The sequence below is a fragment of the Bos javanicus genome, chromosome 4 (assembly GCF_032452875.1).
Source record: "Bos javanicus breed banteng chromosome 4, ARS-OSU_banteng_1.0, whole genome shotgun sequence".
Lineage (NCBI taxonomy): Eukaryota > Metazoa > Chordata > Mammalia > Artiodactyla > Bovidae > Bos > Bos javanicus.
In genome coordinates, this window is record NC_083871.1 from 89,597,820 (window position 1) to 89,613,059 (window position 15,240).

Here is a 15,240-nt window from a genome sequence, read left to right on the forward strand (position 1 = left end):
GGCAGGAGGGTCTGAATGAAGTGAGACCCTAAACTAAAGTAATGCTGGAGATCTCCAGAAACTGTAAAAAGCAAGAAATAGTCCCTGCCTGATCATTTTAGACTACTGACCTCTAGAATGATAAGATAATGAATTTGTGTTTTTTTGAACCACTTTAAGCCACCTGTCAATTAATACAATTAATTATACAATGGAGTTTCTGGGGAGAGTACAAAAAGATATTTTCTTGTTGAACTTGAATTCCTCGCTATGGGTAGAGGTAGAAATTTGTGACACATTAATGTGGTCTAATGTAAGGATATAAAAATAGCTCACATGTATAACCCAGACTTAAAACTAATGAGATGTTGTGAGGGGAGGCAGTATCTCTGGCTTTATTTTGGCAACTTTATTTTTCTTGTTCACAACCAACCTGAACTGCCCCCTCTTGATTTTTTTTTTAAATGAAATACTACAGTTAAAGTAGAAGATTTGTCCCACTCTATTCCCATCACTCTGTCACCCAAGGTGACTAATATTCTGAAGTTGATGTGTTCCATTTCATCCATATATTTTATACTTTTATGATAGATCATATATGATTTATCATATGGTTTTGCATGCTTTTTAAGAGTTACACAAATGGTGCATAGAATAGTTGAGACATTGAATTTTGTTCTTTTCCTCTTACATTCATAATTCTGAGATTCAGCCTTATCTATACATGTAAGTCTAATTTGTCCTTGTTATGAGTATGCTCTAATTAATTTTTTCATTCCTATATTGGTTAACGTTTGTGCTGTCTCCATTCTTTTTACTCTTAAACACAAGCATAGAAGTTTCCTTGTGCCCACATGCAAGAGCTCCTCTAGCGTTTATACTTAGGCATGATATTGGTTTGGTCATGTTTGGATTTTTCTGTACCATCTTACAGAAAAACCTGAACAAACTTTTAGGCCGGCTTAATGTTTCAGGCTCATAGGGCATTAACACCATCAGCTTTCTCCTCCAAGAGAAGGATATGAAAGCCCCCGCTTTCTTCCCATCCCCTCAAAAAGTTGTTTGCATATTGTCTTTCTCACTCATTGTTGCCTGTCCAGTGGAGATTAAATGCATTTCATTGCTACTATAATTTGCAGTCCTATACTTATTGATGAGGTTGAGCATCTTCCACATTTTACTGGTACCTGGATTTTGTCTTTTGTGACATTCCTGCGACCATCCTAGAACAATGGGTCTTACTACTACTGTACCACAGTCTGCTTCCAACTTGTGGCTTGATTTTTAGTTTGCTGATGGTGTCCTTATTGGTTCAGAAATGTAAAACATTTAGAAATACTAATCATTATTGTCTTTTATACTTTTGCTTCTTGAGTTTTGCTTATTAAATCTTTCCTACTCCGATGTCATAATCACATCTTTCCCAACATTCTTTTCAAAGTTTTCACTATTTAGTTTTCATACTGAGGTCTTTAATATGAAATATATTTTATATATAATATGAAGAGAGATACATAATTTTATTTTTATCTTTATGAGTTGTCGGGGTTCCCCAGGGGCTCAGTGGTAAGAATTTGCCTGCAAGGGAGGAGACATGGGTTCTATTCCTGGGTTGGGAAGATCCCCTGGAGGAAGGCATTGCAACCCACTCCAGTATTCTTGCCTGGAATATCCCATGGACAGAGGAGCCTGGTAGGCTATAGTCAATATGGTCACAAAGAGTCAGACATGATGGAAGCAACTGAGCCCACAAGCATATGAATTGTGAGTTTCAGTACCATTTACTGACTAGCCCACCACTCCTACCATTTGTAATGAGAATTCCTCTTATTTAACAAACTCCACATAATTTTTTTAAATGGTAATAGTCACAATTTATCTGTTTCTATACTTTCTATTTTAGAAAAATAGATCAGAAAAGATTTTGGCTAATCATTGTCTGTTTACATCAGAGATAGTTTATCTGTGTAAGAACTGATTTGAACATGGATTTTTCTGTGTCAGCATTCCACAGAGTTTATAATATACAATAGTGACTTTATATACAAAAGAGAACATGTAAATTATCACCTGTCTTGGCATTTCTATACAGTCTATTACACTTCACTTAGTGTTTTGTGTGCTAAAATAAGGCACATTACAAAATAAGGGAAATTACTATTTCAGGTTCTAAGATACATCACTTAACAAGACAAGTTTTACTCAGCACCCAATGCGCTTTAGTAATTTTTCTTTTCTTTTATTTGGCTTCAAATAGGACAATTCAAAAGGACCACTTTCTAAAAGAAATTATAACATGCAACCAACAGATTATTATGCTCTGAGAGTCAAACTATGTCTTTTTACAAACTGTTGTTGCAAACTCTGTCCCTAAATTACACATTGTTCATTTAGAAGCCTCTATTAACTACGTGCTCCATCCTGCCCTGTGCCCTATTGAGAGCCCAACTAAAACTGATGAATGGGAACAAATTGTACTGTTTGGGATAAAACACCAATATGATTGAAAATCAATGAAAATCTTGAAAATCAATTATCAGTGTAAACATATTTCAATTTTAAATGAATCAACAATAATAAAAATAGTCCTTTAACAGAAAAAAATGTAGCTGCTGGGCTACATAAAATATGTTTAAAAAAACTACTCTATATTGCATGATCAAGTTTTTTTTTGATTGGAAAGAAACTTATATGTAAAAAAGGATAATACTGAAGAGTCATTGACACATATATAAATAAACGCTTTAACCTTTCTCAGCTCTTTAGAAGTAAATTCTCTGTGAAATTCAATCCCACCTTTTGGTGAAAATTCATTGAGACTCAGAAGTTCTTGGCTGGCACCTAGTCAAGGTGATATGTTAATAGCAAGAGACCCAATCACTTTGGGCTTTTGTCCTCTATAACTTCTCAAATAGTATATTTTCCCTAGCAATTACATCATACTAGTTTTAAATCCTGTAAATAATCATAATAGGCAGAACTTTTCAACAGTTATTCAAAGTCTGCCACTGTTTCCACTGTTTTCCCATCTATTTCCCATGAAGTGATAGGACCAGATTCCATGATCTTCATTTTCTGAATGTTGAGCTTTAAGCCAACTTTTTCACTCTCCTCTTTCACCTTCATCAAGAGGCTTTTTAGTACCTCTTCACTTTCTGCCATAAGGGTGGTGTCATCTGCATATCTGAGGTTATTGATATTTCTCCCAGCAATCTTGATTCCAGCTTGTGCTTTTTCCAGCCCAGCGTTTCTCATGATGTACTCTGCATATAAGTTAAATAAGCAGGGTGACAATATACAGCCTTGACAGACTCCTTTTCCTATTTGGAACCAGTCTGATGTTCATGTCCAGTTCTAACTGTTGCTTCCTGACCTGCATATAGGTTTCTCAAGAGGCAGGTCAGCTGATCTGGTATTCCCATCTCTTGAAGAATTTTCCACAGTTTATTGTGATCCACACAGTCAAAGGCTTTGGCATAGTCAATAAAGCAGAAATAGATGTTTTTCTGGAACTCTCATGCTTTTTCCATGATCCAGCAGATGTTGGCAATTTGATCTCTGGTTCCTCTGCCTTTTCTAAAACCAGCTTGAACATCTGGAAGTTCACGGTTCACGTATTGCTGAAGCCTGGCTTGGAGAATTTTGAGCATTACTTTACTAGCGTGTAAGATGAGTGCAATTGTGCTGTAGTTTGAGCATTCTTTGGCATTGCCTTTCTTTGGGATTGGAATGAAAACTGACCTTTTCTAGTCCTGTGGCCACTGCTGAGTTTTCCAAATTTGCTGGCATATTGAGTGCAGCACTTTCACAGCATCATCTTTCAGGATTTGAAATAGCTCCACTGGAATTCCATCAGCTCCACTAGCTTCCTAATGCTTCCTAAGCATTTGTAATGCTTCCTAAGGCCCACTTGACTTCACACTCCAGGATGTTTGGCTCTAGGTGAGTGATCACACCATCGTGATTATCTTGGTTGTGAAGATCTTTTTTGTACAGTTCTTCTGTGTATTCTTGCCATCTCTTCTTAATATCTTCTGCTTCTGTTAGGTCCATACCATTTCTTTATCATCTATCAGTGCATAAATATGGAATCTAGAAAAATGGTATACAGATGAACCTGTTTGCAGGGCAGGAATTGAGGTGCAGATGTAGAGAATGGACTTGTTGACACAGAGGGGAAGAATGGGGGAGAACAAATTGAGAGAGTAGCATTAATATATACACACTACCATGTATAAAATAGATAGCTAGTGGGAACTTGCTGTATAGCACAGGGGGCTCAGCTCAGTGCTCTGTGATGACCTAGAAGAGTGAGATGGGGAGTAGATAGGAGGGAGGCTCCAGAAAGAGTATATATATGTATACATATGGCCGATTCATGTTGTTGTTCAGCAGAAACTAACACAACATTGTAAAGTGGTTATCCTCCAACTAAAAGTAAAAATTTTCTAAATACCTTAAAATACTACGAAATTTGAGTTTTTAGCTGACTGGAATGTAATTTTTCTATACAAAGTCAGTAAAGAAGAGCACGCATTTCGACATGAAAAGTGAAACACTGAGATCGTTAGAAGGATTTTTTTTTAAGAATGCATCATTGATTTGGCTCTCTTGCCAAGCTATTAAATGTTAGCTCCAGCAAAGAAATCGATTCAATGGATTCATCTAAGCCTTGAATCTTGCCACTTTCAGCCATTATTTTCATGACTAGTCGTTGAAATGCAAGTGGTGCCAAAACTAGGTTTGCTTTGTGAGAGTCATAAAACTCTACCCCAAAGATTAGTTAACAAAGAAGAAACAATGGACTTTTCTAGTATAATCTTTATGATATATTTCACTTTTTTTAGAAGGAGGTCTGCTTTATATTTATTTTTAACAGTATTTGGAGAGGGTGGGATTGGGTATTATCACTACAACAAATTGGTTTGATAACATACATATTTTGAATGGTCAAATTAATAAAATGTTAAGATGTGGCCCAATGTCATCAAATTTGGACACTTGAGGCTACGATTTCTTTGTTGTTGTCTTTCAGTTGCTAGGTCATGTGCAACTCTTTGTGACCCCCATGGACTGCAGCACAGGTTTTCCTATCCTTCAATATCTCCCAGAGTTTGCTCAAACTCATATCCATTGAGTCGGTGATGCCATCCAACCATGTCATTATTTGTTGTCCCCTTTTCCTCCTGACCTCAGTCCTTCCCAGCATCAGGGTCTTTTCCAATGAGTCAGCTCTTTGCAACAGGTGGCCAAAGTATTAGAGCTTCAGCATCAGTCCCTCCAAGGATTATTCAGGACTAATTTCCTTTAGGATTAGCTGGCTTGTTCTCCTTGCTGTCCAAGGGACTCTCAAGAGTCTTCTCCAGCACCAGAATTTGAAAGCATCAGTTCTTCAGTGCTCAGCTTTATTTATGGTCCAACTAGTTCCTTAGTGTTTTGCATTTTCAGGTCCACCTGTTCATGAACTCAGTCTCCTTCCCTGAGCATCCACTTTTAGGAGAGGGGAAGGCTTTTATTTCTACTTCAGATCAGAAATAAGCCAATTATCTCCTCTTGTAATCAAGAAAGGACATTTAAGTGATAATATGACCCAGGCCCCTTGCAGTGGTCTACTCTCTGTCTAAGAGGGACTCCCCATGGTGATCCCTTTTAGGCAATGTAGTCTGGGATAGTTTCCCTGGATTGGACTTCATAGAAGAATCTTACTTATAAAAATAAGAGAATTTGGCTGCTAAAAAGAACTTAGAGATGAATAATCCAATACAACCTCTTCATTTTTAGAAATAAGGCAACCGTGGCCAAAGTGGGTGAGGTTATTTGCCCTATGCTGCTGCTACTGCTGCTAAGTCGCTTCAGTCATGTCGACTCTGCAACCCCATAGACGGCAGCCCACCAGGATCCCCCATCCCCGGGATTCTCCAGGCAAGAACACTGGAGTGGGTTGACATTTCCTTCTGCAGTGCATGAAAGTGAAAAGTGAAGTGAAGTTGCTCAGTCCTGTCCAACTCTTTTCGACCCTATGGACTGCAGCCTACCAGGCTCCTCCATCCATGGGATTTTCCAGGCCCTATATCATGGACTAAAAACAAAGTTCTTTGAAAATGAAGAGAAAGGGCCACCAGTCAGTGGTTCAGAGAGGCTTCCTGAAGGAGGTGGATGATAATAGGGTAGAATGGTAAGAGTTAGTTACTTAAGTGGAGGAGGAAGTACCCTGTAAGCAGAGGGGCAGACTCCAGCCAAGATGAGGAGAAGAGAAAAAGAATGAAGTGTACAGAACAAGCAGTTCAGTGTTGCTAGGAACAGAATATGAGGATTTTTGTTCTTAAAAAAGAGCTTGAAAAAAGTGAAAGTATTAGTCACCAAGTCATGTCTGACTCTTTGCAACCTCATGGACTATAGCCCATCAGGCTCCTCTATCCATGGATTTCTCCAGGCAAGAATACTGGATTGGGCTGCCATTCCCTTCTCTAGGGGATCTTCCCAACCCAGGGATCAAACCCAGGTATCCTGCATTGCAGGTAGATTCTTTACTGTCTGAGCCACAAGGGATAATTAAAAAAGAGCTTAATGTCGATTTTATGAAGAACGCATAATTATAATACTTAGGCATATTTGACTCAGAGATCTACTTACTCTGTGATATCTAAATATATATATTTATCTTTCATTTATTCAACAGTACTTGGGCTTCCCTGGTGGTGCAGCAGATAAAAATTTGCCTGCCAGTGCAGGGGACATGGGTTCAATCCCTGGTCCGAGAAGATCCCACCTGCCTCAGGGCAACTAAGCCCATGCACCACAATTACTGATCCCTTGTACCCTAGAGTTTGTTCTCCACAAGAGAAGCCACCACAGTGAGAAGCTCGCTCACTGCCAGAAAGAGTAGCCCCCGCTCACCACAACTAGGGAAAAGCTTGCGTACAGCAACGAAGACCCAGCACAACCAAAAATATAAATTAAAAAAAAAAAAGACAATACTTATTGCTTACCTCCTCTGCACCAAGAATGGTGCTTTGTGTGCTAGATGTATTGTTGCTGTTGAGTCACCAAGTCGTGTCCGACTCTTTGTGACCCCATGGACTGTAGCCTGCCAGGCTTCTCTGTCCATGGAATTCTCAAGCAAGAATACTGGAGTGGGTTACCATTTCCTTCTCCATGGGATCTTCCCGACCCAGGGATTGGACCCATGTCCCCTGCTTTGCAGGCAGATTCTTTACCACTACTGCTGCTGCTGCTGCTAAGTCGCTTCAGTCATGTCTGACAGCAGCCCAACAGGCTCCTCTGTCCCTGGGATTCTCCAGGCAAGAATACTGGAGTGGGTTGCCATTTCCTTCTCCAGAGGATCTTTCCAACCCAGGGATCAAACCTGTGTCTCTTTTGTCTCCTGCATTGACAGATGAGTTCTTTACCACTAGTGCCACCTGGGAAGGCCATAACTATTTTTAGTGCTCACTAGTTCAACAAATATTCAGATTGTTATGCCCAAGACAGTGCAGTGTGCTTCCATGTACATTCAGTTCAGTTCAGTTCAGTAGCTCAGTCGTGTCCGACTCTTTGCGACCCCATGAATCGCAGATTTTATATAATGGAAGCTCAATATGCCTATTGTCCTAGGTTTAGAGAAGGTTGTGTTTGGTGGTTTTAAACCAAGAAATATTAAATAGTCTATGTAAAAGGTGAAATGAAATAATATAGGTAAAAAATTATCTGATGAAATCACCTTTCCCTGAAAAAATAGGGGGGCAAATGCATTAACTTTAAAAATTGGCAAGAAAAATAAGAAAATAAAAATGACAAGAGAAATTCTCAGGAATTAAGTTAAAGGTTGTTTTAATCTTTAATCAATATCCTGAAAATTCTTCCTTTTTTTTTTTTTTTACTAAAACCTGTACATTGAAACAAAGCCTGACATATTTTCTCACTGCATGTCTGCAGCAGTGCGTGGCTGCTAATGACAGCATTTGCTCAGAGCCTTCCCTGTAGGAGATCTACAGCCTTTGAGGTGGAGAATTTTCTGTAACAGCAGACCTGCCACAGCTGATCTGTCAGGGGGAGTCAGACAGGCATTCTGCTCCCCAAGGACAACAAGAAAATAAACAAAAATTGAGCAAAATGCAAATATTTTCATCAAAGGCACTTGGCAAATGCTTCTCCAAGGAATCAAAAGAGGGGCAGGGACAAATTGCACTTCATTCATGGAAATCTTTACATTTCAATATTCCAAACATAAATTAAACCCTCTATTAACGTCTTCTGACATTCAATTGCACTAATACATGAGCTTGAAATCTGGCCAACATTACACACTTTCACACACTGCTTTGTATGTACTTTTTTACCCTTTTTACAGGTATTTATCAAGCTCCTAGGGCTTCCCTTGTGGCTCAGATGGTAAAAATCTGCCTGAATGTAGGAGACCCGGGTTTTATCCCTGGGTCAGGAAGATCTCCTGGAGAAGGGCATGGCTACCCACTCCAGTATTCTTGCCTGGAGGATTCTATGGACAGAGGAATCTGGCAGGCTACAGTCCATGGGGTCACAAAGAGTCAGACACAACTGAGCAACTAACACTTTGACTTTCATCAAGCTTGTACTACTCCAAAACACAGTGCTGGGCTCTGAGGAGATGTAATGATGAACAGAAACGGACAAAGACTCTCCCTCACCAACCCCACATTCTAATGGTGATGGGGAGGCAGGTATTGAGGTATTTGCACAAGCAGATGTGAAATTGCAGTGGAGATGAATCTGATTGTGAGCTGTGTGATGTTTAGATTCTATGGTTGGAGTACTGTTGCAAATCCTGAAGGTCAAAGAAAACTTCTACAAAGACATTGTGAAGAATTCCTAGAAGTTAACTACTCAACAGAGGAATTCCTAGAAGTTAACCACTCAACAGATGTTCTTCTGTTAGAGCATCCATGTCTTAAAGGCATGGGGGCAGGAGAGGGTATAATCAGTTGAGACACTAGACAGAGGTCACTGTGGCTAAAGCAGGCAGTGCCAAGGCATTGTGGAATGCTATGGGGCTAAAGAGCTGTGATGGAACCAGATCCTGAAAGACCTCTATAGGCACGGTAAAGGGATTTGTCTCTATCCTGAGAGAGAATATAAAGTCAACAGAGGACTTCCCCTGTGGTCCATTGGTTAAGACTCCACCCTTACAATGCAGGAGTTGCAGGTTCTATCCCTGGTTAGGGAACTAAAGTCCTGAATGCAGCAAAAAACAAACAAATGAAAGAGCAAAGAAAAAATATTAAAAAAAAAATAAAGCCAATGGAACACTTCAGTTTTGTGTGTCCATGAGGGCTGTGTATTTGCTGGTAGTGAGTGTCATGCTATTTGAGGAGCATGGCATGATCAGATTTGCATTCATACTCTATACTTTGATCACTTCCTAATTTTACCAACAGACTATAGTCCTTCGTAACAGTTTCTTTACATTGTAAGAGAAATTGGAGTTGAATATAAAGTGGTTTTATATCTGAGCTTAGTTGCTCAGTCATGTCTGACACTTTGCGACCCCATGGACTGTAGCCCGGCAGGCTCCTCTGTCCATGGAATTCTCCAGGCAAGAATACTGGAGTGAGTAGCCATTCCCTTCTCCAGGAGATCTTCCCAACCCAGGGATCTAATCCAGGTTGCCTGCATTGCAGGCAGATTCTTTACCATCTGAGCCACCAGGGAAGCCCAAGAATACTGGAGTGGGTAGCCTATCTTTCTGCAGGGGATCTTCCCAACCCAGGAATCAAACCTACTGCATCGTAGGTGGATTCTTTACCTGATGAGCTACCAGGGTTTTACATTTAGATTGTGGAAAACACAAATATAGCATTGTATGTAAAGAAAATATTAAAGCAGTATACGTAAAATCACTATCACAATCTTAACATGTTTTCATTTGTAATGTAATGCAATTGAATGGCTTTCTAATGTATGATTTGCATTCAAAAATAGTATAGTTTGCTATTCCTAACATGAAGAAATTACAGAGAAAGCTCATTTTGACTAAAACCAATTTAATAATTGAATAATCATGCATGCTGTTTAAGCATGCATGCTGTTCCTGAAAAAAAAGAATGAATAAAATACATAACCACCAATATTAGTTACATTCAAAGATGAAGTGTTTGTTTATGGGAAACTCAGGATATAATAAATATACAAGAGGTTGGGGATATAAAAAATCTGAATGTACCCTAAGTACAGTATATTAAACAATCATATACAGAATAAAATAATAATAATAATAATTTACTGTTATGAGTGACTTCAGCAATAAAGAGAACCCAGCCTATGGCACATTATCCTTTTTTTGCCATTTTAGTAATATAGCAATATAACCAATATTATTCATGTCACAGAATTCTAGTTTTTAATTGATTGGGTGCCCATCATGGGCTGGGTACTTTAAAAGTTTCCATATAGAATCTTTGTGAGCTAGTTGTTTGCAGGAGGGACCCTCCTAGAGCTTGAAGCCCAGACCTGCTGAAGCCTGGGTAATAGAAGGGTAATAGAATAGGGTATAGAATAGAACAGAATAGGGTAATAGAAGCCCACTTCATCCCACCTCCATGTAAACACTCGAAAAGGTGCTAATTTTGTTTTGTTGCTAGTTATTTGCACCTAGTCAGGAGGCAGGCATCTAGCCAGTCTCCAGGCTCATACCAGTAGTAGGGTATTAACAAACCCTTGAAAATGGGAAAGGAAGCATCTCCCACCTAGAGGGATCCTCACTCCCTTCAGGCAGCAGCCTGTGAAGCTGCATAATCTCACTGGAATGCTGGGAAGTATAAAAAGCCATAAGGTCACTGAAACCTCACTGCATAAACCTCTGCTTTATGTAACTCTTCTCTGTTCTTCCCATCGCTGTAAATTTCCTTACCATTTGCCACTAAAACTTTCTATCTTTCTGTCAATCACATTACCATTCCATCGTGACACTCTAGAAATTATTACATTCATTTTAGAAATGCAGACACAGAGGCTCTGAGCATTATAGTAACTCATCCAGATTAACAAGCAACAGCATTGATGTCCCGATAACACAGCCAAGGTCTTTGTGATGTAACTATTGGAAAAGGTCAGGGAGGCTGATGGAACAGTTATAGGACAAGCACTGTGAGAAAAAAAAAGGGGGGGGGGAATGTTTCATAAATGTGTACCTGTGATACTGAATGGAGAGAATTTAGGTTGTTCCTTTTCATGTTATACATACAAATCATATGATCACATGAATGTATTTACTTTACCATCAAACTGTACATTCTATGAGCATGGGAAATCTGTCATATATCCATGTAAGGTCAGTATCAAGCAAATAGCCCTTGCACATCATAGTCATGCAGTACGTACTTACATTTCTAAATTTTCAAAACCCATTTGACCTGAAATATTTCATCATTTAATTAACGTGAAAAGATATAGTTTGGCATTTGGGGGATATAGAAAAGTGACATTTCTTTGAGGGATGTTTTGGATGAGATTTACAGGTAAGTTGGTGAACTTTGAGTAAAGCAGATTGTCCTCCATACAGTGGGTGGGCTTCATCCAATCAGTTGAAGGCCTGAATAGAACTAGAGACTGACCTCCCCCAAGCAAGAAGGAATTTTGCCAGTGGACTTCAGCTCCAACAGGTGGACCATGCTGGAAGCTAATTAGTATGCTCCTGTCTGGCAATACCTGCACCTGCTGTTCCCACCTGTACTCCAGCAGAACAGCAGAACAGCAATTAGGAAATAGTCTAAGGAGATAAAGCAATTGCTTACAACGCTTGGAGAGTAACATTTACATTGAGTTTGAGCTGGATTTTTATCAAGTATCAAATTTAAAACAATAATAAGTCCAATCAGTTTTGGCCAACCAAAGAGGCAGAGAAACATTTCTATATTAAATTTTCATCTCCAAGAGGTCAGAGGCTACGGCCGCTTTTTGTTAACCAGTCACATCCCTGAAGTCCAGTTCCAAGCCTGGCTGGCACTTTAGTGGGCATTGAAAAAATGCTTATTAAATGAATGAATACATGAGTGAAGGTTGCTGTGTCCACCAGGTTTCCAACAGGCTACAGATGACACACCTGATCTAGGGTAATTTGAAGAGGGTTTATTTATCAAAAATCTAATTAAAAGATATAAATGAGGTTTTCAGCAATGAGAATCTGGTGTATTACAACTGGAGAGTAGCCCCCACTCACCACAACTAGAGAAAGCCCATGTGCAGCAACAAAAACCTAGAGCAGCAAAAAAGAAAGATTAAAAAATAAATTAGGTGCTGGGGATGTGAACGGACAGGGCAGGAACCCAAGCTAAAGAGCTATTGGGAGTAGAGGTACCAAAACTTAGAAGCAAAGAGTGGGTCAGTCTGCACAGAGCAGTGACCTTCCTCCTGCATCCTCTTAGAATTTCCATTTGCTGAGCCAGCCTGACTTGAGGGAACAGGATCTCTGCGGATGACGTTTATGCAAATTAGCATCAAGGGGCGTGGCCAGGGGAGAAGAGGGTGGAGCCTGGATCCTGAAGGGCAAACAGAAACACTGCATTGATGTCTTAGCGGGAGGCCTGCATTGCTCTCCTGACCAGATAACCGATTAATAACAGTGCAGTGTACACACTCACACACTCACATGTGCTTGCACACCTAAACGTTGCACAGAGCCTTCTTTTAATTATTGTGCTTTGATTGCTGTTTTAAAAGAAACATTGAAACAATTTATCCTATTTTGAAATTAGAATGGGACACAATTTTATTAATTTACACATCAAATATTTTTTAAACTACAGGTCCAATGTATATTACTCTTAATGAAGAAGGAAGAAAGGAGATAGACCAAGGGAAAGGGAGAGAAGAATAGACTAGAAAAGGCAGAGAGACAAACTAAGAAAGAGATAAAGAAAAGTGATAAAGGAGATTCATGGGTCAGGGAACTTCCAGGAAAGAACAGTGTGGGCTAGGGAGAGATTTGGCGGGTGGGGGCCCGCGGTGGGGGGAGGGCGGGGGCAGTGAGCCAGGTAAGGAGAGGGTGAAGATGAGGGGGAGGAGCATGGGGGCCGGGGCGGGGAGATGGCTGAGGAAGGGAGGGAAGGAGCTGTAAGACATATCCTTGGACTCAGTAACTAAATGGGTCAGTTATTAGGAGCTGTGCAAAGCTGTAGGACTGCAGGCAAACTGCTGCATTTCAAACTTGAAAAGATGTTGGGGGAAAGTGCTTTGTAAAACGTATGTATTAGTTTCTGGAAAAAAATATCCTTGATATTTTGACCTAAGTAATTAAGTCAAAGAAATCCATTCAGTTTGGAAATGAACAAAACATATTTTCATGGGACAGAAATATGTTTTTACATAATTTTCTTTCTTTTTAACTCAAGAAACTTGGAATTAACTTTGCCAGAAAAAAATAGAAGAGCAATATTACCCACAAACTGTTTTTCTCCTTCCTCTCTTACCCTTCTTTCCTTTACCAATTCTATGTGTTTCATCATAATGCCTTACTGGCCAGGAGTATGTATCTGTATCTACCTAGATCTGTATCTATCGCATAGACATTAGTTTCTTTATAGCTATATGTATAGATGTATATATGTCACATAAATATATATAACATATGCTTTTATTTTTTCTAATAAACACCGTATACGTGTGAATACTTTTAACTCCTCAGATAACTTTTACATCCTGAACATTTCACAACTCCATAGCCTAAGACTCAGAGTTGGAAATAAATATCACAGTGAAACAGCTAATTAGTGACAGACCCCAGACCCAGGGGGTCCTCACTTTCCTCCTTTTTCCTCTAGGGCACAAACTGTCTCCCTAGATAAACGTTTTAGTTGAAGACTAGCTAGATGTTAATTTGCCAATAAAATGCCATTTCATTCCATTTTCCTTATTTTTCTTTGAGAACATACATACCCCTTCAAATTATTTTCTGAATGTTAGAAACCTATTGAAAGATGTCATCATTTCAACATGATAACCTATGTTTATAGATGATGTTCTTCTTTCATTTATTTTTGAGAACAAATTGAAGGTGAACTATTTATCATCCTATCACAATTCTATGTCAATCCTGTTTTTATTTTCAGGGCTGAAAACTTGAAACTAAGAAATGCCCATTGATTTGCTAAAAGCAAGAGCACAGTGCTCTTTGGGCATGAATAACTAACTGGGATAAAACGATGAGCACCTCAAAGCCTCTATAATGTAGAACACATAAAACTCCTTCAGAAGAATAGGACTAAAGATTACAATTCAATTAAAAATAGACCTAAATGTTATTGGTATAGTCGCTCAGTCTTAAGGCTGGGGATGCAGGAATCTCCCTCTCACTGTTAACTGAAGTGTTTCCATGCTGTCAATAATGCGTTAAGTAAAGAAATGAAGCTCATGACAATCATAGTGAAATTTAAAGGAGGATAAAAATAATAATGCTGGAGAATTCTAACTCTTGAGTTCCCAAAACCGTTAGAACCATTCTTTAAAACTTCAACCCTCTTAAGACTGTGAACTTTTATTTTGTATTTCAAAGGCTTAGAGGATATGTGAAGGAAGGCATTCAGAAGTTAAAGTCTGCTGCATTTTCAGAGTTGTGAAATCCTCCATCTTCTAGAACCCTGTTGTTGTTGTTCTTGTTTAGTCGCTAGGTCCTGTCGGACTGTTTTAGGAGCCAATGGACTGTAGCGCTCCAAGCACGTCTGTACATGGGCCTTCCCAGGCGAGAATACTGGAATGGGTTGCCATTTCCTCCTTCAGGGGATCTTCCCTACCCAGAGATGGAACCTGTGTCTCCTGCATTGGCAGGCCGACAGGGAAGCTCTCTAGAACCTTCCTCAGGAGTAAATGCTGCCTTCATTACCCAGGGAAATCCGGTTAGAAGGCACTCAATCCAGTTAGTAAAGTTTGGCCTCAGCACATTTAAGATTGCTGGCTGGGAATTCACTAGGATGCACTAAATGGGTTGAAAATCCTCCTTTTTTATATCTTAGTGGACACTGTAACTTCAGTATTCCTCCAAAGCCATTTGGAATCTCTGAAAACCTCACCAAAACTGAGAAAGGTCCTCCCGCCCCCAGCTGTGACAGGTCTAATTCAGTTTTTCAAGGTCTCCGAACAGGACTCCGCCAAGATGCTGCTTAAATGTTTGGGGCGTTGCCTCTGATTTGGCGGGCTTCTCAACACCTGATTTGCTCCTGGAGGATTAAACCAAAATACTGTGGGGAAGAGCGCCCTCGCCTGCCTTTCAGGAGAAAATGCACTGCGCCGGAT

The 15,240-nt window shown here is 39.6% G+C and overlaps 1 protein-coding gene across 1 annotated transcript in view; it reads left to right on the top strand.

Moving 5' to 3' along the window:
* Positions 1-15,240, top strand: part of LOC133246373 (uncharacterized) — a 52,004-nt gene that overhangs the window by 1,723 nt on the left and 35,041 nt on the right. The gene's annotated exons all lie outside the window — the stretch shown is intronic.